We start from the raw sequence: 27951 nt of genomic DNA, 5'->3' as shown, positions 1-27951 counted from the left end.
TGCCCAATGGTTTTTTGGGGGCACAATCTCACCGTCTTCTTGGCTTGCCCTGTCATGTGGCGAGCAGTAAGAGCTTGGACTCAGTAAGGATGCATCTCAGTCTGTTGGTCTCTTTTTGCCTATCTTTCCTTCAGTCCCCACTGCCCTCCTTTTAGTTCCTGCAGCTCTTTCTAATTCTTGACCTTTGTTCTTGCTATTCCCTGTGGCTGGTATGCTGTTCCCCTGTCATTTTGACAAGCTAATTTATACTTCTAATCTCCCCTTAAAAGTCACCCTCTGGCAGATGCACTTTCCCTGACCACCCTGTCTGAACAGCTCCGGAGGCATTGTTTTCTATTATACTCATCTGCTTATTTCCTTCATGCCTACTGTTTTAGTTTCCCATGGCTGCCTTCAAAAATACCATAAACTGGTAGCTTAAAACAGCGAAACTTTGTACTCTCATAGCTTTGATTCTCAAATCAAGTGATGGCAGGGCCAACCTCTCTTTGAAGGCTCAGGAGAGGATCCTTCCTTGCCTCTTCCTAGCTTCTGATGCTGATCGGTCTTCCTTGATTTTCCTTGGCAAGTGAGTACATCATTCCAATCTCTGTCTTCCCATGGTCTCATCTTTGTGTGTCCATGTCTCTATCCAAATTTCCCTCATTTTATAAAATCAACAGTAATATTGGATTTGGAGTCTACTTTGAATCAATTAGGACTTCTCTGGTGGCTCAGACGGTAAAGCGTCTGTCTACAATGTGGGAGACCTGGGTTTGATCCCTGGGTTGGGAAGTTCCCTGGAGAAGGAAATGGCAACCCACTCCAGTACTCTTGCCTAGAAGATCCTGGTGTCCATGGGGTGTCCATGGTGTCATCGGACACGACTGAGCGACTTCACTTTCACTTTGAATCAATTAGGTGCAGCATGACTAGGTATAGAGACCCAATTTCCAAGTAAGGTCACATTTCTAGGTACTCAGCCAACATGCATTTGGCAGGGACACTCTTCAGCCTAGTAAATCTTCTTTAAAAAAAAAAAATTATTCATTTATTTTTGTTTGTGCTGGGTCTTCATTGCTGTGTGAACTTTTCTCTAGTTGTGGTGAGCAGGGGCTACTCTGTGATTGCGGTGAGTGGGCTTCTCATTGTGGTGGCTTCTCTTGTTGTAGAGCATGGGCTTCAGTAGTTACGGCATGTGGGTTCAGTCGTCGCAGCTCCTGGACTCCAGAGCACAGGCTCAATATTTGTAGCGCAGGGGCTTAGTTGCTCCGTGGCATGTGGGATCTTCCTGGATCAGGATTGAACCATGTCTCCTGCATTGGCAGGTGAATTCTTCAACCACTGTGCCACCGGGAAAGCCCCACTATGTCTTCTTAACATTTAACATAATCTCTGCTTTGGGGAATTAGTCTCCCATTTAATTGTTTCCTGTTTGTATCTTGGCTGTGTCTGCTGTGTTCACAAGTTATATCATTAGCTCCTAGATTTGAGTACCAGACACACAGTAGGCACTCAATAAACACCAAATGAATTAAAGAGATAAAGCATTTTTCAAGCACCAGGCATAGATTCTTAAATAAAAATAGTCATATTCACTAATTATACATGCAATTAGTTGTTAGTTCAGTACCTGCATTATAACAGATAAGTTTCTGCAGGCCATGAGTTTTGTCTACCTGCTTTTAGAAAAGGAACAGTTAAATTTCAATCATAAAACACTAAAATTTAGGTGATGTTTATGACTAATTTATTAGCTGACTGTTAAATATCATTCAAAGACCTGTATCTTTTACTTGGAACTCAAATTTTCTTTGCTTAAATTTAATACATATATTTATATGTCTCTATAAATAATGATATGTAACCAATAGAATTAAAGGCAGCTCAAAACATCATCAAGTTTTGTATTCTGGATAAGTTGTCAGACATGTGATTTTAGTTGCCCATAACCTACATACTCAAACTACTTTGAGTATGAACTTTTTGGGAGAATGCATCTTTTTCTTTTGACACAGTGAGTGATTTCATAAACAGACAAGGGCTGTAATTTGCAAAAACAATGAGATGTATTCAGAAGCTCAGTGGGGCTGATGCTAATGAGAGGGAAAAAAACAAACATAAACAAAAACCTTTGCATATAAATGATGTTTCAGATATTAATTTTAATTAACTTGATATGATTTAATATATGGTACACTGGCCTCTAACTTTTATTTTTTTTAAACAATTCTAAGCCCAAAGTATATATTCATATTAGTACCATCAAGGCCACTGTGTATAGGCAATATGGAATTACCTGGATACAACACATGGATTCTATTCACAGAGCCCAGAGACCTGTGGTATGAGTATTTTTTGGTCCTTGGGAATAATGGTAGAACTGTTTAGCTATAAAACCAGGAGTGTAGCTGTGTGACCATTAATAAGTTATAGAACCTGTTTATAATTCAGTTTCCTCTTTTATAAACTGGAAATAATAATAATACTTCCCCATAGAGTTGTTGTGAACATTTAACAAGTTACCACATGTATAATGCTCAATTCAGTGCCCAGTAGTAATCAGAACTCTGTATGAAGCCATTATGATCATGATATGGTAATGATGATAAATCTCATTAGAAGTTATTTCCAAGAGTACAAACATTTTTTATCTTGAAGCAGGATAGCTCTTGAATGTCTATCTGGGTAAGACCTTTCTTTTGCTTAAAATTATTTTTTTCCTCCAACTAAAGGACTGCTTCTTTTTGTTTTGTTTTTCCCCATTTAGTGAACTTAATTTGAGATCTTTAGTTTTTAGCTCTTTGTAAATAATAGTTGTAACTGAGTGGGAAGAGTGAAGAATAACTGTTTCCTTTCATCCTAGTATACAACTATCAAGAATTTTGGGTTTCTGAGGTTTACCATGGGGCATCAATAAACAGAAAATAACAAGGTAAAACGTAGAAGACAAATGTGAAAGTTCAAATTGCAAGCTGTGACTGAATGTGGCAATATAAGATACATATAATTTAAGGTGAGAACATTTAAGAAGTGCTAAATATGTGGCTTATTAATCTTTGTGAAAAACTTGTTTTGGAGGGGTGGAGTTTGGAATCAGATTTTGATTTTGTTTGCAATTTGTCTGGGTCACAGTGGCTGGGGATAAAATCCACATCTGATAACTTCAGTCTAATATTGGCTGGTCAACAGTGCATCCTCAATGATATTATTCTGAAAACCCACAACTACTCAGCAAGGGGCTTAGGAGAAAAGTAGAAAATATTGTACAGTATATTCAGTTCTGTACTCTCCATCTGGAACTAGCCTAAAGGTTGATTATATTTGAATATTTTTTACATAACATTAGAATGACACACATCATTTTAACAGGTTTGCTAATCTGGCAGCTATCATGTTTGCTGTTTGTATTTTTCCTTTTAGTTCTATTCTCTTCAGCTACAAAGATAATGTGTTTAATCCTAAATGTGGAAAATTTTAATCATTATTGATCTATTTCTTTCTGCCACCCATTGCTTTTCTTTCAAATATATTTTTGTATTTTCTTTTGTTTCTATTCTCATGATGATATATTGTATTTCAGCTCTTCCTGCCAGCTTATGTTGTTTGTCCTTAAATCATCTAAGTCTTTCTCCCAAGAGCAAATTTAATTTTCATGGCATTCACAAAAGCAGTTTATTACATTTTCCATTGTTAAACAGTTCTTATTAGTGAGAAATTCTTAATGTTTTAAAGGACTTAAGGATCCTTTGGTACTTCAGACTATCTTAAATGTCAAAGTTAATTTATTTGATGCATCTAATGAATAAACCTAGAAATAGATTTCCTGTCTTCAGGTATGGTTGGAATCAGGTGCTCTAGAGATACCACGGTTATGTGATTTCTTTCTTATTTTTCAAATCTGTTAAATCATTATCAGTCATATGGTCATCAAAAGCAGTCTTCCATCCTTTCATGTACAAATCGGTTGAAAAAGATTGCTGCATTCTCACAAGTTTGAACAGAGGCATTGGGTCTGACTTATATTGGTCTAGTGGGTGATATGTCTAGTAACAGGTATAATTTGAATTGCTGGACTTTGTTCAAATATCCACTAACAAAAGCTTTATCTTTCAGATTGTTATGAATTTTCTCATTGACGCAAATTTTCTCATTGAAGAAGTAGGATTTCCAAAGTTATCCAATGATTTTAGATAGGCTTTAAGTCCACAAGTAGATGGAAGCAGCATCAGGAAAGGCTTGATTATACTATCAGTTCAGTTCTGTTCAGTCGCTCAGTCGTGTCCGACTCTTTGCGACCCCATGAATCACAGCACGCCAGGCCTCCCTGTCCATAACCAACTCCCGGAGTTCACTCAGACTCACATCCATCAAGTCAGTGATGCCATCCAGCCATCTCATCCTCTGTCATCCCCTTCTCCTCCTGCCCCCAATCCCTCCCAGCATCAGTCTTTTCCAATGAGTCAACTCTTCGCATCAGGTGGCCAAAGTATTGGAGTTTCAGCTTTAGCATCATTCCTTCCAAAGAAATCCCAGGGCTGATCTCCTTCAGAATGGACTGGTTGGATCTCCTTGCACTCCAAGGGACTCTCAAGAGTCTTCTCCAACACCACAGTTCAAAAGCATCAATTCTTCGGCGCTCAGCCTTCTTCACAGTCCAACTCTCGCATCCATACATGACCACAGGAAAAACCATAGCCTTGACTAAATACAGTATATTATAATGTACTGAACTATAATATTTGAGGAATAACATATGCACATCATAATATTCTTATTTTTCATTATGGTCTTATATTTTTACATTTACTCTTTCATGAAAAGTGAAAGTGTTACTCATTCAGTTGTGTCCAACTCTTTGCAACCCCATGGACTGTGGCCCGCCAGACTCCTCTGTCCATGGAATTCTCCAGGCAAGAATACTGAAGTGGGTAGCCATTCCCTTCTCCAGGAGATCTTCCTGACCCAGGGCTTGAACCCAGGTCTCCTGCATTGAAGGCTGATTTTTTACTGTCTGAGCCACCAGTGAAGCCCTTAATATGTCATATATGTGTTTATAATATTAATGACAATTTCAAGTTATTTTTTGGCTGGTACAGATGGCCGACTACTTTGTTTCATCATGATGTATTTTATAGGAGTCTGAATAGTCTTTGGAATCAGACTTTTAGGAGTCAAATTTCAGATTAGTTGCTTAATCTCCTAAATGTCTGTCATCAGAAAAATGGTCACATCATTAATTGGGATGAAATAACTAATTGAGATAGTGAATGAAAAGGATTAATATGGTATGTATTATTTTCTGGCTTTAATTTTATACCATACCCAAATGGTCATTGGGAACAATGACCATTTCTTCAAATACATGAATTCTCTACAGTTTCAACTTTGTAATCATTATAGTTATCTAAGGTACAAATCTGAATCCTATCAAAAAGTTTATAATTTTAGAGGAATGTTGGTGTTTGAGTGATGGGTTATTTTTGCTGTTATTTGCTATCATCTGTCTTTGCAGTTTACTCTGTTTTGATTTTTATTTGATTTTCCTTTTCATTGAGGATTCTCTTTCTATATTGAAACACTGTGGCTTGTACAAAACAGACCAGGTGCTATTGTATTGGACTCTCCAAATTCTTAAATCTGAGATTAACCTTTACCAGATTGCTTTAGTACTTGGTCAATAGGCCTCTTTATTTATTTATTTATTTTTAATGTCTAGGCTCAGAAATATTTCTTTCTCTAAGCACCTGTCAAAAGTCAATGAAGAAAAAGAGGATATAAAAACAGATGGTTGACTCATATTTATAATCTTAATGACTTGTATAGCTTGCTGCAAAGTATCTTGCTCATGGTGAAGACTAACAAAAAAGAGAACAGCAAATGCTAGACATCTGGATGCCAAATAAAAATAAAGAAAGACAGATGCCCTTTCTGGGCCCTCCTGCTGTTTTATGACACTGTTTCTTAGGAAAAGATATATAGTCCATGGGTCACTACTAAACATGTGCTTTTACTTTTATTTTCTTACATTTGTGAAAAATGAAGTGAGATCAGATAGCTTACAGGCAACCTAAACTATCCCGTGAGATGGAATGATACATTTTGCTCATAGAAGGAGTGTAAAGCAATATTCCAATGATCTGCTTTGTCCTATATAATTTATCCTTAGTCTTCATCTTTTTGGTATGAAATCAGAGGATTTTCAGAGAAATAATGCCTTCATTCATTGGTTTACTATGTTATCATAATAGAAGTTAGCAACAGTTATAAGAAAAGATATGAATAGAGACTTTCAGATGCACAGTATATTTAATACACCATGAAAAACTGTAAGGGCTATGTGGTATATATCTTCCCATTTTACAGATAAGAGTGCAAAAGGTAAGAAAGGTGTCAGCTGTAGTGAGGTATATAAATCTAGAGCCTGTTTTACAGAGTGAAGTAAGTCAGAAAGAGAAAAATACTGTATATTAACACGTATATAAGGAATCTAGAAAAATAGTACTGATGAACCTATTTGCAGGGAAGGAATGGAGACATAGATGTAGAGAAGGGACTTGAGGGAAGGAGAGGGTGAGATGATTGAGAAAGTAGCATTGACATACATATACTATCATGTATAAAATAAATAGTTGCTGAGAAGTTGCTACATAACACAGGAGACCAACTTGGCATTGTGTGATGACCTAGAGGGTTGTGTTTGGAGGAGTAAGGGAGACTCAAGAGGGAGGGAACATATATGTAATTATGAGTGATATGCTTTATTTCACGGCAGAAACCAACACAACATTTTAAAGCAATTTTCCTCCAATTGAAAAATAAATTTTAAAAAGAGAAAGGCTAGGTGTTTTATCCAAGGTCACCCAGACAGATAATGGTTAACTGGGAGCCAAATTTGATTATTTATTTCTTATGTCCTAGTTCACAGAACTATCTCCCAGAAGATATATATTCACATGGATGAATGCAAAACCTTAAAAACATCCTAAGAAATGATTTTCAAATGTGTAACAATCATTAGCCATTGTGAATATCGACAAGCCACAATCCCGTTTTTGTTTAAACTTTTAGAAGGGGATTTTTACCATATTGAACTAATAGATATCAGATTTAAGTTCCAAAGACTGCAATTTCATTTATATTTTCAAAAGCATGGTGAGCTTCACACAAAACAATTTTCCATCTTTCAAGTCTTGCTAATCCACTTTAAGCTAGGGAAGAGTCGCGCATCATCTCAACCACTGTGATCACATACAAACAACCTCTGCTAATCTCTTCAAAGGGGATTTTCCTTTGCACAGGCATACTGTGCAGCATGGAACTTAAAACTAGTACCTTGCAAAGTTTCATGGGTTCATTTATAATTCAGTCTTTATCCTTAAACTATAGCATGGAAGATCTCTTCCAAATAATTTCAGCCTCTTTCAGTGCTGCCTTTGGTTGTCTCTGTAGCTTTTTAATAACTGATGAAGTCAAGAATGCCATTACAGCAAGGATTAACTGTGATCCACATTGTTTATTTGCAAATGGAAATAGAAAACTACCCTGATATTTGACACATTGAGTTTACAGGATGTCTCCAAGGATTTTCGTCACTGCATTTTCTTAGCTTAGTAAATTATTGAAAAAGAAACAAACAAACAGAAAAATAGTAGTTCTCTCTTGTGTCTCTAAATGAAATTTCCATTTTAGACCAGGCGTTTGAAAATCTTAAGCATGATTTCAATAGCTTCTAGTACATAATGAATGGTAATATAAATAAATTTGCATGCTTATGCAAAAAATACAAGCACAATTTTTCTTAAACAATTTGACAGAAATCTATAACTGAAAGAAGTTAACAACTACTTGCTTGACATACTTTAAGACACACAAAACTACACAACTGACGTATATTTCAGAAAAAAGAATGAATAAGTTTTATCAGCAAATTCAAGAACATGAAAAGTAAAACCCTATTTTACTATTACATTTGTAATGATATTCTGCAACTATGTGATTTAATTCCCCAAATTTTAGCTTGAGAGATTCACTTTTCCAGTCCTGTGTATTACAACTTTGGAAAAGTTTACGGTTTAGAATCTTCAGTATAATTCACTGTAGTGCATTTCATAGAACTCAGTTCACTTCTAATGGTAACTTAGCAAAGTATGCTATGATCAACAGGATGGTCACACCTCCTTTTGTTGTTCCTTTGCAAAATTGACAAGATTCTAATATCAATTTATTTCTTCTGCTGAGAATTGATACTTGAAATGCTGGAATAGGAGGCAAAAGTTCATTAAACATCCTTTCTAAGTGACCTAAAATCATACCACTGCTGTCTCTTATTTTGCTAGATAAAATCATTCATTAAAAGTCTTAGCAAGATGCATATCTTTGTAAAAATTCACACAACTCCTTTAGATGGGCAATGTATTTTTCTCAGGTTAGTTCCTTTTTTGGAACATATATTGCCTATCCTAAGAACTATCATCAGTTAAGGAAAGAACAATGATTTTTTTCAAAATTGTTGATTACAGTATTTTAAGAGGAAGTTTTTTCTTCCCATCTATCCATCTTCTAATATCCTTAAGGAGTTAAGTGAAGTCCCCATCTTAAAAAGAAAAAAAAAGGTGGGGGAGGATAAATAATTATCTCATAATCTTATATACTTAATTCATCTTCTTTGTGATCAGATTTTAGATATCAAGCTGATGATATCAGAAACGCAGATTTTTTGAGACATTCAGTTAGTGATACAAAACATCAGGATTTGATTTCTTTAAACCTAGGGCTTTCTAGAATGTAGGAAGGAAAAAATACAGAATTGCAATTCAAATCATAATCACTCCCTTGCTTGTTCTTTGTGGTCTACTGTGAGAATAAAAGAATAGACATGGTATCTTCTGAAGCCTTTTCTAGTCCTGTGATATTTTTCATTTTCAAACATAGTACAAGTCTAAAGAAGATAAACACGCCCTGCTTTTAACAGGTGCTTTGTGGTAAGTGCCTCAGTGATTTTACTTTACTGTCAATTCTCCTTGCTTTCCACTCTGACCCTCCTCTTTCCAGGAGGCAAAAAAGTAATAAAATACATAATAACTTTGCTTCTCTTAACCATCCTCTCCCTTTAAATTGTTACTTATATCAGCAAATAGCTCATTGGAAAGTGAGATACCTTGTGGGGAAAAAAAAATGTAAAACAGAATGATATAAAAAAAACTCAGTTATTGCTTCCTTGAGCTGAAAGAATGGCTAGGACCTTTGGTCAGTTACCTCTGCGTGTTTAGATACAGTTAAGTATATCTAGCATTTTTGTGAGGGGAAAAATATTTCAGTAGAACAGCAGTAGATTTTGAGTGCTTCATATATTATGTCCTTAGAAAACCAGGTCAGGTTAGATCAATTACAGCACAAAGGAGAAAAGCCAGTGACCAGAGCGGAGTGTCATATGTTTTGCCTCAGTTCTTAGTTCAGTAGCTGATTATTCTCTGGGGATAGACAACTGATCTCTTGTGAGTGTATCTCTCTGGCTGCATTCTCACACATCTATATTCTAAACTTCAAGCCCCATTAGCATGTACAATACTAGGTAGAGTCCTGATGAAGGTTTATTTGGCATAGTGTTCATCCTGTTATGCACAAGTGCATAGAATTAAAATAATAATTTCTAGTTGATTTCATGCTTCCATAGCTTAATGGTCCCCAATGCTACTAGTAGATCCATTATACGTATCTTTGTACAGAAAAGATGTGTTGAAAGAAAATGTCAGCTTTTGAATAAACCTGTATCCAAATTTACTCCAAAATGAAATTGAAAAGAATATTGGCAATATGACTTTTAGAAGGATTTACTACTCACTCTTTTCTAGGTAATTTGATACTGTGGTATTCATAATGATCAGTGAAGTACTAAGGACAATTTTGTGCTCATCTCTACACCAACCTGACATCTCCTGTTTTTCCTTTAAGTGCAATGGAATGTAATTAGCCAACAGCTTGGGGCTTGATTAAAATGTCACATTTTATAAATTTATGATCATCTTCTGTGCCTTCCTGAAATTGAAAGACTCGGAATTCAACTCAACCTACATGCTGGGTAAAGGTATTCCTTCGTTAAGCAAGGGAAATGTACTCCCTGATGGTATTCAGGAGTTTTTATCAACTTTCTTTATAATGTACATGTAAATGATTTATAAACACTAAACTCATGCATTATTAAGTGTATTTTGATTGCTAATTTTTAAAACAAAAGCTATCGGATTTATCTCCCCAATTATGCAAAAGTACGTTAATAGGACTAATAATAAAATTAGAACTTGATTTCTGACTGCTGTGAACCTCCAAATATGAAATCTAGAGATGGTATGATAGATGGAGCCTTTGGACTAAATTTTTTTCATCTCTTCCCAAATCCTTGCTCTTTGCCATAAAACTTTGCAATTCTTCCAAAAACAGGTGGAGTGGGCTTTCAACCTCTTGGCCTCTGTATAGTGCATGAGACTTGCTTTAACTAGTGAAATGTGGAGAAGTGATCGTGGCCAGTTGTGAACCTCAGCTTTAAGACTTGTCTATTTGCACTGGCTCTTCTGCAATTAGATGAAAAGATCTTTCTCTGGAAAATGCTTGCCTCTTTCTTCATGGGGAGCAGTCCTAAGTGAGGCGTCAAACTCAGTCAGACCTAACTTGTAGTCACTCAGGCTACACTCAGTTATCTCTCTAGATGTGTCAGCCACCAGCCAGCTGACCCAGTGGGATAAATAATTGTTTATTGTCATCAGCAGGACTCCATGCTTCTTGGTTAAGCTACAAAGGTTGATTGGTACAAAAATGGAAGAAAAAGATATTTGGAACTAACTAAATAGTGCTGTTGATGGATATCAGTTCTGGTACCTAACAAAAACAAGTAGATATTTTAAAAATTTAGCACACTTTTTAAAAAGCTACCTAGAGGTTCTGGGAGCAGAAATTCTTCTCATCAAATTTTATATATGATATATATCTGTATAATTTATTATTTGTTATTACTTATTAGTATATATTATATATAAAATATATATTGTATAGAAATATATTTGTTTATATTAATATATATATTTAAATATAGTTTGGCTTCCCTGGTGACTCAGACTGTAAAGAATTCGCCTACAATGTGGGAGACATGGGTTCAATCCCTGGCTTGGGAAGATCCCCTGGAGAAGGGCATGGCAACCCACTCTGGTATCCTTGCCTGGAGGATCCCCAGGGACAGAGAAACCAACCGAGCTACAGTCCTTGGGGTTACAAAGACATGACTGAGTGATTGAGCACATATATATATATATATAGGAGTAAGCATTCTTGAGATATTAGATATTTGCCTCATTGCACAATAGGGCAGCTTATTAAAGTGAATGCAGCCTAATCTCAGGATTTTCTTCACCTAATTATACTATATCAGTTAAGGTTCTCATTTGAAGAATGAGAATCTATACATTCTTATTAGATTAAACACCAAGGGACTCCTTCAGTTCAGTTCAGTCGCTCAGTCATATCCGACTCTTTGCGACCCCATGAATCGCAGCACGCCATAAGGGGCTTCAATTGCTGATAGAATGTTTGTGAAGACTGAAGAAACAAACTCTGTTCTTAGCTTCCAGGAATGATTCTCAAAACTCATTATAGCATTGGGCCCCTAAAGTAGCTGTTGCCTGAGCCCTGACCAGGAAGGTGCTCCCTTACTGCCAGCCCCAAAACCACACACCACAAGTAGTGAGTCACACTTGTAAACAGTTGCTTTTTTCTCCACCTAACTATAATCAGTCTCTACTATGGCATCTGATTTATGGAGCACAGAAATATGTGGAAATCAGTATTTGTAAAAATAACTACAGTGCCTACAATGTGCCAGCCACTGGCTTAGGTCCTGTACTCATGGACTTTACATTCTGGAATGGAATAAAATAAAATATATGATATACTGGATGATGATAAATCCTGCAGAAAAATAAAGGAAGAAAGCAATGAGCAGGCAGTGCTTTGAGTGAGGGTATGTAATTGAACTCTGGTTAGAAGAAAAAATGAACAAAAAACTCACTTTAAAAGTAACAGCTGAGCAGAGTTTCAAAGGAGAGAAGAAGTGAATCATTCAGATATCTGGAGGAAGAGCATTCCAAGAAGAGGGAACCATAAGTTCAAAACCCTTGTAGGGAGCATACCTGAGTGTTTAAGGAATGGCAAGGAGACTGGTATAAAATGAAAAAAGGATGAAAGTAGAACACAAGGGCCCGAGAGAAATGACAGAGGAGCAGACTGTGTGGGTTCTTTGCAGGGCATCATAATGACTTTTTCTTTTACCGTAACTGGGTTGGGAAATCATCAGAGGGTTTGACCAGATGAGTGATTTGAACTGCCATTTTTCTCATTTAAAAAATAGTAAAATCAAAATAATATAGAATAACCATCTCAAAGTCCAGAATTCAGTGGCATTTACTACATTCACAGTGCTATACAACCACCACCTTTATCTGCTGCTGCTGCTGCTGCTAAGTCACTTCAGTCGTGTCCGACTCTGTGCAACCCCATAGACGGCAGCTCACCAGGCTCCCCCGTCCCTGGGATTCTCCAGGCAAGAGCACTGGAGTGGGTTGCCATTTCCTTCTCCAATGCATGAAATTGAAAAGTGAAAGTGAAGTCGCTCAGTCGTGTCCGACTCTTAGCGACCCCATGGACTGTAGCCCACCAGACTCCTCTGTTCATGGGATTTTCCATGCAAGAGTACTGGAGTGGGGTGCCATTGCCTTCTCCGCCACCTCTATCTAGGTCCAATATACTTTGTCATCCCAAAAGAAAACCCTACTCTACTCAGCAGTCATCTCCCATCCTTCTAGGACCTGAAAAACACCAGTCTGCTTTCTGTCTCTATGGATTTACCTGTTCTACAAATTTTATATCAGTAGATTCATATAGTATATGGCTTTTTGTGTCTGACTTCTTTCACACAGCATAATGTTTATAAGGTTCATCCACTTTGTAGTGTATGCCAGTGCTTCATTCCTTTCATGGCTGAATGATATTCCAGAATATGTTTAGAATGCATTTTGTCTATCCAGTCATCAATTGATCCATTCATCAATTTTTTCTACCTTCATGTACAAGTATTAGTTTGAGTACCTTTCTTCAATTCTTTTGAGTATATGTGGAGTAGAATTGCTAGATCATGCAGTAACTCCATATTTAACTTTTTGAAGAACTCTTATACTACACCTGCATCATTTTATATCCCCACCATTATTATGTCTAATTTCTCCACATCCTCACCAACACGTGTTACTATCTATCTTCTTTTTATAGCCATCAAAGTCGGTATGAAGTGGAATTGTTTTGTTGCCATTTTTCCAAAACAAAATCAGTCTGGCTGTTATGTTGAGAACAGGCTGTACAGGCAAGGGTGGAAGCTATAACAATTGGAAGAGTATATAAAACTACTCTGCTGCTGCTGCTGCTAAGTCACGTCAGTTGTGTCTGACTCTGTGTGACCCCATAAAGAGCAGCCCACCGGGCTCCCCCGTTCCTGGGATTCTCCAGGCAAGAACTCTGGAGTGGGTTGCCATTTCCTTCTCCAATGCATGAAAGTGAAAAGTGAAAGGGAAGTCGCTCAGTGGTGTCCGACTCTTCGTGACCCCATGGACTGTAGCCCACCAGGCTCCTCCTCCGTGGGAGTTTCCTGGCAAGAGTACTGGAGTGGGTCGCCAGTGCCTTCTCCGAAACTACTCTGGTAGGATAGAAAACAAATTTTCATTGTCTGTTAAAAGATCTATGAATATATAGAATGAAAAACCATGAATGTAAAGATTTTTCCATTTAGGGAAATTTATGTTTAATGTTAAAAGAAAGAAAAGTAAATATAATAACATTTTTACAAAATGACCACAGAATGTTGTACTCTTCATGTTTAAAAGAAGTCATGCAGTTCTAGAAAATAAAGCCTGAGAAAGAGAATTTAGGCCTCTGTATTAGTTGTTTTCTCTTCAATTGTAAGAAAGAGAAAAGCCAAACAAAAACTGGATTAACCAATAATGGAATTAATTGTCTCATGGAACTGTTTTCCTAGGGGTATAGGAGTGGCTTGAGTGATATTCCCACAGGACCCAGTTTCTTCATCCATTGCGTCTGTATCTTGTTCCTGTTGTGTTTGCATATGATGTTAGTATGTGCAAAACTTATTTTTAACTCAGATTTAAATCCTTCAAGGAAAGATGTGAATTCTCTTCCCAGGTGTCCTAGCATATGTGCCGTCATGGCACCTTATTGACGCCAGTCGATCATGAACCAATCTCATACACTGAGACTGTATCCCAGGCTCTCCCCGTGAAGAGCTCACATCTACTACACAGATGATAAATGCAGGAGAGGCGGATTGCCAAGTGACTGAGCAGAAGGCAGAATGGATGCTAAATTACCATAATACAGTAAAGTCAAATATATCTGGATATATTTCCTGACTACTAGATATCTGCTTTCTAAATTTGGATGTGTTAATACTTCTGAGTCTCAATGTCCTTTTTAAATAACTGGAGATGGAATTATCTGTCCATATGTTTACTAAAAAGCTGAAATGAGATAAAATATATAAAATGTTTCATATATCTTAGGAACTGAACAAATGTTATCTGCTTTTATTTTTATAACAATGGTTATAACCATAATTAAATCGAGTAGCACACTTAATATTTTACATTTCCTCAGTTATCCTTGTGCTGTGCCCATAATCTATACTGAGTAGGTACTGTTAAATTGGAAATTATCTGTCTTTGCTTCTTTTTGTTTTTTCCATTTTTATTGAGAAATAATTGATATACATCTTTATAAGATTAAGGTACACAGGATGATGGTTTGATTTACATTTATTGGGAAATGATTACCAAAGTAGGTTTATATATCTTCTCATATAGATACAAAACATTTTGCTTGTGATAAGAAATCTTAGAATCTACTCTCTTAACAACTTTCCTAAATATCATAAAGTAGTGTTAATTATAGCCATCATGATTTACCTTATATCCCTAGTACTTATTTATCTGAAAATTTGGAGTCTGTACCTTTTGACAAACTTTCTCCAGTTTCCCCCGACCTCACACATTACTTCTGGTAACCAAAAATGTGGTCTCTTTTTCTGATATTGGTGAGTTTTTTGTTTTTAAGTTTTTTTAGATTACAGATATAAGTAAGATCATACAACATTTGCCTTTCTCTTTCTTTTTTTTATATTGTCAATTTTATTTTATTATTTTTTAATTATTATTTTTTTATTTTTTAACTTTACAATATTGTATTGGTTTTGCCATATATCAACATGAATCCGCCACAGTTGTACTCTGTGGGAGAGGGAAAGGGTGATGATTTTGGAGAATGGAACTGACACATGTGTAATATCATATATGAAATGAGTCGCCAGTCCAGGTTCGATGCATGATACTGGATGCTTGGGGCTGGTGCACTGGGGCGGCCTTTCTCTTTCTGACTTATTCAACTTATCACAATATCTTTAAGGACCATCCATCTATGTTGTTGAAAGTGGTAGGATTTCCTCATTTTTCTATGGTTGCATTATACACACACACACACCATAGGTTCTTTATCCATCCATTCATTGGTGGACACTTAGGTTATTTCCATGTCTTTGCTATTGTAAATAATACTGCTACAGACATGGGGGCCAGATGTTTTTCAATTATTATTTCTGTTTCCTTTGGATATATATTCTTAGAAGTGGGATTACTTTATGGTAACTCTATTTTTAATTTTTTGAGGAAATTGCATAGTGCTGTACCAATGATTTGCCATCTTTGCTTATTTTAACCGACATTGACAATGAACTTTTTATATACATTCATTGAATGGAGTTCCAGTTCTTCTCTCTACAATAATTTCTTCTATTGTACTTGCTATTCTTTTTTTAAAATTAATTTATTTTTTATTGAAGGATAATTGCTTTACAGAATTTTGCTGTTTTCTGTCAAGCCTCAGCATGAATCAGCCATAGGTTGTACTTACATCACCTCCCTTTTGGAACTCCCTCCCCTCTCTCTCCCCATCCCAGCCCTCTAGGTTGATACAGAGCCCCTGTTTGTGTTTCTTTAGTCAATACAGCAAATTCCTGTTGGCTATTTTACATATGATAATGTAAGTTTCCATGTTACTCTCTCCATACATCTCACCCTCTCCTCCCCTCTCTCCATCTCCATAAGTCTATTGTCTATATCTGGTTTTCCATTGTTGCCCTGTAAATAAATTCTTCAGTACAATTTTTCTATATTCTATATATATGTGTTTGAATATGGTATTTATCTTTCTCTTTCTGATTCATTTCACTCTATATAACAGGGTCTAGGTTCATCTACCTCATTAGAACTGTCTCAAATGCATTTCTTTTTATGGTTGAGTAATATTCCATTGTGTAGATATACCACAACTTGTCTATCCATTCATCTGTCAATGGATATCTAGGTTCCTTCCATGTTCTAGCTATTGTAAATAGTGTTTCAATGAGCAATTTTGTTTTCCTCAAGGTATATGTCTAGGAGCGGGATTGCTGGGTCATATGGTGGTTTTATACCTAGTTTTTTAAGGAATCTCCATACCGTCTTCCATAGTGGCTGTATCAATTTACATTCCCACCAACAGTGCATGAGTATTCCCTTTTATCCACACCCTTTCCAGTATTTATTGTTTGTAGACTTTGATACGGAGAAGGCAATGGCAACCCACTCCAGTACTCTTGCCTGGAAAATCCCATAGATGGAGGGGCCTGGTGGGCTGCAGTCCATGGGGTCGCTAGGAGTCAGACACGACTGAGCAACTTCACTTTCACTTTTCACTTTCATGCATTGGAGAAGGAAATGGCAACCCACTCCAGTGTTCTTGCCTAGAGAATCCCAGGGACGGGGGAGCCTGGTGGGGTCACATAGAGTCAGACATGACTGAAGCGACTTAGCAGCAGCAGCAGACTTTGATAACGGCCATTCTGACCCGTGTGAGGTGATATCTCATTGTAGTTTTGATTTGGATTTCTCTAATAATGAATTATGTTGAGCATCTTTCCATGTGCTTATTAGCCATCTGTATGTCTTATTTGGAAAAATGTCTGTTTAGGTCTTTTCTCCACTTTTTGATTGGGTTGTTTGTTTTTCTGGCATTGAGTTGTATAAGCTGCTTATATATTTTGGAAATTAATCCTTTGTCAGTTGTTTCATTTGCTATTATTTTCTCCCATTCTGAGAGTTGTCTTTTCACCTTGCTTATAGTTTCCATTGCTGTGCAAAAGCTTTTAAGTTTAATCAGGTACCACTTGTTTAGTTTTGTTTTTATTTCCATTACTCTAGGAGGTGGGTCATAGAGGATCTTGCTTTGATTTATGCCATCGAGTGTTCTGCCTATGTTTTCCTCCAAGAGTTTTATAGTTCCTGGTCTTATATTTAGGTCTTTAATCCATTTTAAGTTTATCTTTGTGTATGGTGTTAGGAAGTATTCTAATTTAATTCTTTTACATGTAGCTGTCCAGTTTTCCCAGCACCATTTATTGAAGAGGCTGTCTTTGCCCCATTGTGTATTCTTGCCTCCTTTGTCAAAAATAAGGTACCTGTAGGTGCATGGGTTTATTTCTCGGCTTTCTATCTTGTTCCTTTGGTTTATATTTCTGTTTTTGCGCCAGTACCATACTGTCTTGATGACTGTAGCTTTGTAGTATAACCTGAAGTCAGGAAGCTTGATTCCTCCAGCTCCATTCTTCTTTCTCAGGACTGCTTTGGCTATTTGAGGTCTTTTGTGTTTCCATACGAATTGTGAAATTTTTTAGTTCTGTGAAAATTTCTAGTTCTGTGAAAAATGCCACTGGTAATTTGATAGGGATTGCATTAAATCTGTAGATTACATTTGGTGGTATACTCATTTTCACAATATCAATTCTTCTTACCCAGGAACATGGACTATCTCCATCTGTTTATGTCATCTTTGATTTCTTTCATTCAGTTCAGTTCAGTTCAGTCGCTCAGTCGTGTCCGACTCTTTGCAACCCCATGAATTGCAGCACGCCAGGCTTATAATTTTCTGTATACAGTTCTTTTGTCTCCTTAGGTAAGTTTATTCCTAGATATTTAATTCTTTTTGTGGCAATGGTGAATGGGATTGATTCCTTAATTTCTATTTCTGATTTTTTATTGTTAGTATATAGAAATGCAAGTGATTTCTGTGTATTGATTTTGTATCCTACAACTTTGCTAAATTCACTGATTAGCTCTAGTAATTTTCTGATACTATCTTTAGGGTTTTCTATGTACAGTTTCATGTCATCTGCTAACTGTGAGAGCTTTACTTCTTCTTTTCCAATCTGGATTCCTTTTATTTCTTTTTCTTCTCTGATTGCTGTAGCTAGGACTTCCAGATTTATGTTGAATAACAGTGGTGAAAGTGGACACCCTTGTCTTGTTCCTGATCTTAGGGGGAATGCTTTCAGTTTTTCATCATTGAGAATAATGTTTGCTGTAGGCTTATCATATATGGCCTTCACTATGTTCAGGTAGGTTCCTTCTATACCCATTTTTTGAAGAGTTTTAATCCTAAATAGGTGCTGAAATTTGTCAAAGGCTTTTTCTGCATCGAATGAGATGATCATATGGTTTTTATCTTTCAATTTGTTAATATGGTGTATCACAATGATTGATTTCCATATATTGAAGAATCCTTGCATCCCTAGAATAAACCCAACTTGATCATGGTGTATGAGCTTTTTGATGTGTTGCTGAATTCTGTTTGCTAAAATTTTGTTGAGGATTTTTGCATCTATGTTCGTCAGTGATATTGACCTGTACTTTTCTTTTTTTGTGTTGTCTTTGTCTGGTTTTGGTATCAGGGTGATGGTGGCCTCATAGAATGAGTTTGGAAGTGTTCCTTCCTCTGCAATTTTTTGAAAGAGTTTTAGAAGGATAGGCATTAGCTCTTCTCTAAATGGTTGATAGAATTCTCCTGTGAAGCCATATGGTCCTGAGCTATTGTTTTTTTGGGGAGATTTTTTATCACAGCTTCAATTTCAGTGCTTGTAATTGGGTTGCTCATAATTTCTATTTCTTCATGGTTCAGTCTTGGAAGATTGAACTTTTCTAAGAATCTGTCCATTTCTTCCAGGTTATCTATTTTATTGCCATATAGTTGTTCATAATAGTCTCTTATAATCCTTTGTATTTCTGCATTGTCTGTCATAACCTCTCCTTTTTCATTTCTAATTTTGTTGATTTGATTCTTCTCTCTCTTTTTCTTGATGAGTCTGGCTAAGAGTTTGTCAATTTTGTTTATCTTCTCAAAGAACCAGCTTTTAGCTTTATTAATCTTTACTATTCTTTCATTTCTTTTTCATTTATTTCTGCTCAGATCTTTATGATTTCTTTCCTTCTACTAATTTTGTGGGTTTTTTTCCTTCTTCTTTTTCCAGTTGCTTTAGGTGTAAAGTTAGGTTGTTTATTCGATGTTTCTCTTGTGTCTTGAGGTAGGATTGTATTGCTATAAACTTCCCTTTTAGAACTGTTTTTGCTGCATCTCATTGGTTTTGAGTTGTAATGTTTTCATTGTCGTTTGTTTCTAGAAACTTTTTGATTTCCCTTTTGATTTCTTTAGTAACCTGTTGGTTATTTAGAAATGTGTTTTTTATTCTCCATGTGTTTGTGTTTCTTACATTTTTTTCTTGTAATTGATATCTAGTCTCATAGCATTGTGGTCAAACAAGATGCCTGATACAATTTTGATTTTCTTAATTTTACTATGGTTTGATTTGTGACCCAAGATGTGGTCTAATCCTGGAGAATGTTCCATGTGCACTTGAGAAGAAGGTGAATTTTTCTGCATTTGGATGGAATGTCCTAAAGATATCAGTGAGATCTGTCTCATCTAATGTATCATTTAAAACTTTTGTTTCCTTATTAATTTTCCGTTTTGATGATCTGTCCATTGGTGTGAGTTGGGTGTTAAAGTCTTCTACTATTATAGTGTTACTGTCAGTTTCTCCTTTAATGTATGTTAGTGTTTGTCTCGGAGAAGGCAATGGCACCCCACTCCAGTACTCTTGCCTGGAAAATCCCATGGACGGAGGAGCCTGGTAGGCTGCAGTCCATGGGGTCGCTAAGAGTCAGGCACGACTGAGCGACTTCACTTTCACTTTTCACTTTCATGCATTGGAGAAGGAAATGGCAACCTACTCCAGTGTTCTTGCCTGGAGAATCCCAGGGATGGGGGAGCCTGGTGGGCTGCTGTATGGGGTCGCACAGAGTCGGACACAACTGAAGCGACTTAGCAGCAGTAGCAGCAGCAGTGTTTGTCTTATGTATTGAGGTGCTTCTATGTTAGGTGCATAGATATTTACAATTGTTATGTCTTTCCCTTGGATTGATCCCTTGATCATTATGTAACGTCCTTCCTTGTCTCTTGTAATCTTCTTTATTTTAAGGTCTATTTTGTCTGATATGAGGATTGTTACTCCACTAGCAATTTTTTGCTTTTGCTTTACTTTTTCAAACTTTGTATTGCTTCCCATTTGCATGGAAAATATTTTTCCATCCTCTCACTTTCAGGCTATATGTGACTTGAGGTCTGAAGTGGGTTTCTTGTAGACAGCATATATATATATGGGTCTTGTTTTTGTATCCATTCAGCCAGTCTGTGTCTTTTGATGGGAGCATTTAATCCATTTTCATTTAAAGTAATTATTGATATATATTTTCCTATTGCCATTTTCTAATTGTTTGGTGCTGATTTTGTAGATCTTTTTTTCTTCTGCTGTATTTCTTGACTATATAGGTCCATTTAGCATTTGCTGTAAAGCTGGTTTGGTGATGAACTCCCCAGGTCGGTAGATGCCCAATATGCTACTGGAGATCAGTGGAGAAAATAACTCCAGAAAGAATGAAGGGATGGAGCCATGAAAAAACAATACCCAGCTGTGGATGTGACTGGTCACAGAAGCAAGGTCCGATGCTGTAAGAGCAATATTGCATAGGAACCTGGAATGTTAGGTCCGTGAATCAAGGCAAATTGGAAGTAGTCAAATAGGAGATGGCAAGAGTGAATGTCGACATTCTGGGAATCAGTGAACTAAAATGGACTGGAATGGGTGAATTTAAATCAGATAACCATTATATCTAATACTGTGGGCAGGAATCCCTTAGAAGAAATGGAGTAGCCATCATGGTCAACAAAATAGTCCAAAATGCAGTACTTGGATGCAATCTCAAAAATGACAGAATGATCTCTGTTAGTTTCCAAGGCAAACAATTCAATATCATTGTAATCCAAGCCTATGCCCCAACCAGTAATGCTGAAGAAGTTGAAGTTGAACTGTTCTATGAAGACCTACAAGACCTTTTACAACTAACACCCAAAAAAGATGTCCTTTTCATTATAGGGGAAGGAATGCAAAAGCAGGTAGTCAGGAAACACCTAGAGTAGCAGGCAAATTTGGCCTTGCAGTACAGACTGAAGCAGGGCAAAGGCTAATAGAGTTTTGCCAAGAGAACGCACTGGTCATAGCAAGCACCCTCTTCCAACAACACAAGAGAAGACTCTACACATGGACATCACCAGATGGGCAACACCGAAATCAGATTGATTATATTCTTTGTAGCCAGAGATGGAGAAGCTCTATATAGTCAGCAAAAACAAGACCGGGAGCTGACTGTGGCTCAGATCATGAACTCCTTATTGCCAAATTCAGACTTAAATTGAAGAAAGTAGGGAAAACCACTAGACCATTCAAGTATGACCTAAATCAAATTCCTTATGATTATACAGTGGAAGTGAGAAATAGACTTAAGGGACTAGATCTGATAGACAGAGTGCCTGATGAACTATGGACAGAGGTTCATGACATTGTACAGGAGACAGGGATTAAGACCATCCCCATGGAAAAGAAATGCAAAAAAGCAAAATGGCTGTCTGAGGAGGCCTTGCAAATAGCTGTGAAAAGAAGAGAAGCAAAAAACAAAGGAGAAAAGGAAAGATATTCCCATTTGAATGTGGAGTTCCAAAGAATAGCAAGGAGAGATAAAAAAGCCTTCCTCAGGGATCAATGAAAAGAAATAGAGGAAAACAACAGAAAGAGAAAGACTAGAGATCTCTCCAAGAAAATTAGAGATACCAAGGGAACATTACATCCAAAGATGGGCTCGATAAAGGACAGAAATGGTATGGACCTAACAGAAGCAGAAGATATTAAGAAGAAGTGGCAAGAATACACAGAAGAACTGTACAAAAAAGAGCTTCATAGCCCAGATAATCAAGATGTTGTGATCACTCACCTAGAGCCAGATATCCTGGAGTGTGAAGTCAACTGGGCCTTAGAAAGTATCACTACAAACAAAGCTAGTGGAGGTGATGGAATTCCAGTGGAGATATTTCAAATCCTGAAAGATGACGCTGTGAAAGTGCTGCACTCAATATGCCAGCAAATTTGGAAAACTCAGCAGTGGCCACAGGACTGGAAAAGGTCCGTTTTCATCCCAATCCCAAAGAAAGGCAATGCCAAAGAATGCTCAAACTACCACACAATTGCACTCATCTCACACGCTAGTAAAGTAATGCTCACAATTCCCCAAGCCAGGCTTCAGCAATACATGAACCGTGAACTTCCAGATGTTCAATTGGTTTTAGAAAAGGCAGAGGAACCAGAGACCAAATTGCCAACATCCACTGGATCATGGAAAAAGCAATAGAGTTCCAGAAAAACATCTATTTCTGCTTTATTGACTGCCAAAGCCTTTCACTGTGTGGATCACAATAAACTAGAAAATTCTGAAAGAGATGGGAATAGCAGACCACCTGACCTGCCTCTTGAGAGACTTGTATGCAGGTCAGGAAGCAACAGTTAGAACTGGACATGGAACAACAGACTGGTTCCAAATAGGAAAAGGAGTACGTCAAGGCTGTATACTGTCACCCTGCTTATTTAACTTATATGCAGAGTACATCATGAGAAACACTGGGGTGGAAGAAGCACAAGCTGGAATCAAGATTGCTGGGAGATATATCAATAACCTCAGATATGCAGATGACACCACCCTTTTGGCAGAAAGTGAAGAGGAACTAAAAAGCCTCTTGATGAAGGTGAAAGAGGAGAGTGAACAAGTTGGCTTAAAGCTCAACATTCAGAAAATGAAGATCATGGCATCTGGTCCCATAACTTAATGGGAAATAGATGGGGAAACAGTGTCAGACTTTATTTTTGGGGGCTCCAAAATCACTGCAGATGGTGATTGCAGCCATGAAATTAAAAGACACTTACTCATTTGAAGGAAATTTATGACCAACCTAGATAGCATATTAAAAAGCAGAGACATTACTTTGCCAACAAAGGTCCATCTAGTCAAGGCTGTGGTTTTTCCTGTGGTCATGTATGGATGTGAGAGTTGGACTGTGAAGAAAGCTGAGCACTGAAGAATTGATGCTTTTGAACTGTGGTGTTGGAGAAGACTCTTGAGAGTCCCTTGGATGGCAAGAAGATTCAACCAGTTCATCCTAAAGGAGATCAGTCCTGGGTGTTCACTGGAAGAACTGATGCTAAAGCTGAAGCTTAGTACTTTGGCCACCTCATGTGATGTTGACTCATTGGAAAAGACCCTAATACTGTGAAGGATTGGGGGCAAGAGGAGAAGGGGACGATAGAGGATGAGATGGCTGGATGGCATCACCGACCTGATGGACATGGGTTTGGGTAGGCTCCGGGAGTTGGTGATGGACAGGGAAGCCTGGTGTGTTGTGATTTGTGGGGTCGCAAAGAGTCAGACATGACTGAGCGACTGAACTGAACTGGTTTGGTAGTACTGAATTATTTTAACTTTTGCTTGTCAGAAATCTTTTTATTTCTCCATCAATTTTGAATGAGATCCTTGCTGGGTACACTAATCTTGGTTGTAAGTTTTCCCCTTTCAGTACTTTAAATATATCCTGTGAGTCTCTTCTGGCCAGCAGAGTTTCTGTGAAAGATCAGTGTTAAGTATGTGGTGTTTCCCTTGTATTTTACTGGTTGCTTCTCCCTTGCTGGTTTTAATATTCTTTCTTTGTGTTTAGTCTTTGTTGGTTTGATTAGTACGTGTCTTGGCATGTTTCTCCTTGGGTTTATCCTGTATGGGATTCTTTGTGCCCCTTGGACTTGATTGGCTATTTCCTTTTCCATGGTTATGGGAAATTTTCAACTATAATCTCTTCAAAAATTTTCTCATACCCTTTCTTTTTCTCTTCTTCTTCTGGGACCCCTATAATTCGAATGTTGGTGCATTTGATATGGTCCCAGAGGTCTCTCAGACTGTCCTCAGCTCTTTTCCTTTTTACTTAATTCTGCTTTTCAGAAGTTATTTCCACCATTTTATCTTCCAGTTCACTGATTTTTTCTTCTGCTCAGATATTCCACTGTTGATTCCTTCTAGAGTATTTTTAATTTCAGTAATTGTATTGTTTGTCTCTGTATGCTTATTCTTTAATTCTTCTAGGTCTTTGTTAATTGATTCTTGTTTTTTTCTCTATTTTGTTTTCAAGGTTTTGATCATCTTTACTATCATCATTCTGAATTCTTTTTTTGGTAATTTTCCTATTTCCTCTTAATTTATTTGGACTTCTGTGTCTCTAGTTCCTTCCTTCATTTGTGCAATATTTCTCTGTCTTTCCTTTTTTTATTTTTTTTAAAGTTATTGTGTTTGAGGTCTCCTTTTCCCAGGCTTCAAGGAAAGTTGAATTCTTTCCTTGAAGAATGTTGAATTCTTTCTTCCTTATCATTTCTACCCTCGTAAGGTTGGTCCAGTCGTTTTTGTGAGCTTTGTATAGTGTGAGAATTGGGCTGAGTTTTTGTTTGATTGTTTTTCCTCTGATGGGCAAGGCTGGGAGAGGTGTTACTCCTGTTTGCTGATGATTGGGTTTGTATTTTTGTTTTGTTTGTTGTTTAGATGAGGCATCCTGCACAGGGTGCTACTTTTGGTTGGGTGATGCCAGGTCTTGTATTCAAGTGGTTTCCTTTGTGTGCATGCTCACTATTCGATACTCCCTAGGGTTAGTTCTCTAGTAGTATAGGGTCTTGGTGTCAGTGCTCCCACTCCAAAGGCTCAGGGTTTGATCTCTGGTCAGGAACAAAGATTCCACAAGTGGTTTGTTATGACATTAAGGGAGAGTAAAACAAATATCCCAAAATGAGAAACCAAAGACAAACCCCAGACAAATGGCAGTTACAAAATTAGGCAAATAATAGTTAAAATAATGGAATATACACAAATACATTTACAGCCATGGGCAAAGTGAAAACAGTCCAACAAAAATAAAGTACAGTAGACTGATCTGGTGAACAAAGGAAGTCAAAAATTTATTTACCAGTTAAGAACAAAACTAAGTTAAGCACAAACTGGAAAACAAAACTAAAGCAAGGTGCCAAGTGGGGTATAAAGCAATGAAAATAAAACTAACAAATATGTTGAGAGGAAAGGAGAGAAAGAAAAGAAAGAATAGATATGCAAAGTTAAATAGAGGTAGATAAAGAAGATTTATATATGTTAAAGATTAACTGCAAGGGGAAAAGAACAGTAGCAAAAGCAAACAAAGGAATAAACGTAGAAAAAATAATAATAGGTTTAAAAATTAAAATTAAAAAAGAGAGAAAAGGAAAGAAAAAAAAAAAAAAAAAGGAAAACTCCACAGAACTGCAGAAGGCCAATGCAGAGACAGAGGTTTATGACAACAATAAAAAATGTGACTGAGCAAAAAAAAAAAAAAAAAAAAGCTCAAAGGCTTAATTGGATTTCTTAGTTCCAATAAAATCAACAACTACAACAGAGAGGGAAGAAAAGGTAAAAAAAAAAAGAAAGAAAATCCAAAAGAATCTACAGAACAAGTCAAAAAATAAGAATAATAAATGTTTTTTTTGAGTCACTGTTGTCAGAGTCCTTTCCTGTGCTGGGAATCACAGTCCACCTTATCTCCCTAGGATGTCCTCTAACACTGTGCTGATCTCTGAATCTGCTGTGGGGGCAGCTCAGATTCTAATCTGGTCCTACTCCTGTGTGTTCTTGCCACCAATGTCCACAGCTATCAGAGCTAGTGCATTTTCTTTTGTGGGGGCTCTCAATGGCCTTTTATATATCCCATAGACACAGAGTCTGCTTAGTTGATCGTGTGGATTTAATCTGCAGGTTGTACAGCTGGTGGGAAGGTTTTGGGTCTTCTTCCTTATTCACACTGCCCCTGAATTTCAGTTGTGGTTTTATTTCCACCTCTGCATGTGGGTCACCCACTGGGGGTTTGCTCCTGAGGCTGCCCTGGAGGGCTTGCGTTTGCCCCTGTAAGGGCCAGGTGTGGAAGTGGTGCAGCTGCTTGGGTTGCAGGGGTTCTGGCAGGACCAGGTACTCAGGGGAGTTAGTGGCTAGGGCAGCAGGAAATATAGTGCTCCAGAAGGGTATGGCAACCAGTATTGGCTAATACGCTCCAGTATTCTTGCCTGGAGAACCCCTTCTCTGACAGAGAAGCCTGGAAGGCCGCAGTCTACAGGGTGGCAAAGAGTCAGACAGGACGGAAGCCACCCTGCGTGCATAAACACAAGACTTTTTTTTGCCCCCCCCCCCCCTTTTTTTGCCTGTGGCAGCTCTGCCCCAGTGAGAGTTGAGCATGAAGGTGATGCAGCTGCTTGGCTTGCAGGGATCCTGGCAGCGCCAAGTGTTCAGTGACACAAACTGCCTCCACAGCAGGAGTTATGGCCCTGCTGCTGCTGCTGCTAAGTCGCTTCAGTCGTGTCCGACTCTGTGCGACCCCAGATACGGCAGCCCACCAGGCTCCCCCGTCCCTGGGATTCTCCAGGCAAGAACACTGGAGTGGGTTGACATTGCCTTCTCCAATGCATGAAAGTGAAAAGTGAAAGTGAAGTCGCTCAGTCATGTCCAACTTCTAGTGACCCCATGGACTGCAGCCCACCAGGCTCCTCCGTCCATGGGATTTTCCAGGCAAGAGTACTGGAGTGGGTTGCCATTGCCTTCTCCAACGCATGAAAGTGAAAAGTGAAAGTAAAGTCGCTCAGTCATGTCCAACTCCTAGTGACCCCATGGACTGCAGCCCACCAGGCTCCTCCGTCCATGGGATTTTCCAGGCAAGAGTACTGGAGTGGGGTGCCATTGCCTTCTCCGAGTTCAGAGTCTTTTTTTGAGCCTCCCGTAGCTGGCGATCAGAAGGCCTCTGGCGTCTTTCTCTGTAGCTCTGCCTGTTCAGGCACTCAGAGGGATCCCTTGCCTAGGGTCCTACTCTGTAGATTGGTGTGTCAGGCACTTAAAGGGGCACCCTGGGTGGGGTCCTACTCTGTAGTTCAGTGTGTCAGGCATTTGATGGGCCAGCCTCTCTTACTGTTCAGCTACCAAAGCTGGCTTGTGGAGAGAGTGAGTCTATGGTGATGGCTCCACCCCCTACATGTGACTCAGCACTATCGCCTTGCTTCCATGGCTGCTTGACTTTCCTCCACAGGCATTTGCCACCATGATCTCCTCCCTCACATCCCCTCAATCCGTTTCTCCGCAGTCAACAGCAGTCCTTGCACTGGGATTGCTCCACAATCCCTAAACTCCAGCTCCCAGCTACTGCCCCTTGCAGACCAGTGATCCTGTCTGGCATATGTATGGCTGCTTCAAGGACTGTCTGATTTTCATTCCATTTAAGCTGCCACAGATCAACTGTTTCACTCTCAGCGTTAAATGCTCCTCCTCTGACTCAGACAATTGCCCTGCTGTGCGGATCAGACCCCTGCTTCATTTCCCCCACCCGCTGAGGGTAGGTCCAGTCCTACTAATACTCCTGTTTTTCCCCCTAGTTCCTTCGTCCTTCTGAATTTTGCGTGGTTCTATATATTCTTTTCCATTGGTCAGGTCCTCCTGTCCACACTCAGCTGGTGTTCTGCATGCACGTCTGTGTCTCAAGGTGTATTCCTGATGTATCCATGGAGAGAGATGTACT

General features: G+C 38.1%; 1 long non-coding RNA gene across 1 annotated transcript; it reads left to right on the top strand.

Annotated features, from left to right (window-relative positions):
* Nucleotides 1-479: 479 nt before the first annotated feature.
* LOC129635491 (uncharacterized) lies at nucleotides 480-14462 on the top strand. Its single transcript, XR_008706325.1, has 3 exons — nucleotides 480-568; nucleotides 2846-2995; nucleotides 14218-14462. It is a non-coding gene; the product is annotated as an uncharacterized LOC129635491 (long non-coding RNA).
* The last annotated feature ends 13489 nt before the right edge of the window (nucleotides 14463-27951 follow it).

Source organism: Bubalus kerabau, chromosome 20, assembly GCF_029407905.1.
Source record: "Bubalus kerabau isolate K-KA32 ecotype Philippines breed swamp buffalo chromosome 20, PCC_UOA_SB_1v2, whole genome shotgun sequence".
Lineage (NCBI taxonomy): Eukaryota > Metazoa > Chordata > Mammalia > Artiodactyla > Bovidae > Bubalus > Bubalus kerabau.
The sequence above is the reverse complement of the archived record's forward strand: the minus strand, read 5'-3'. Positions and strand labels throughout refer to the sequence as shown.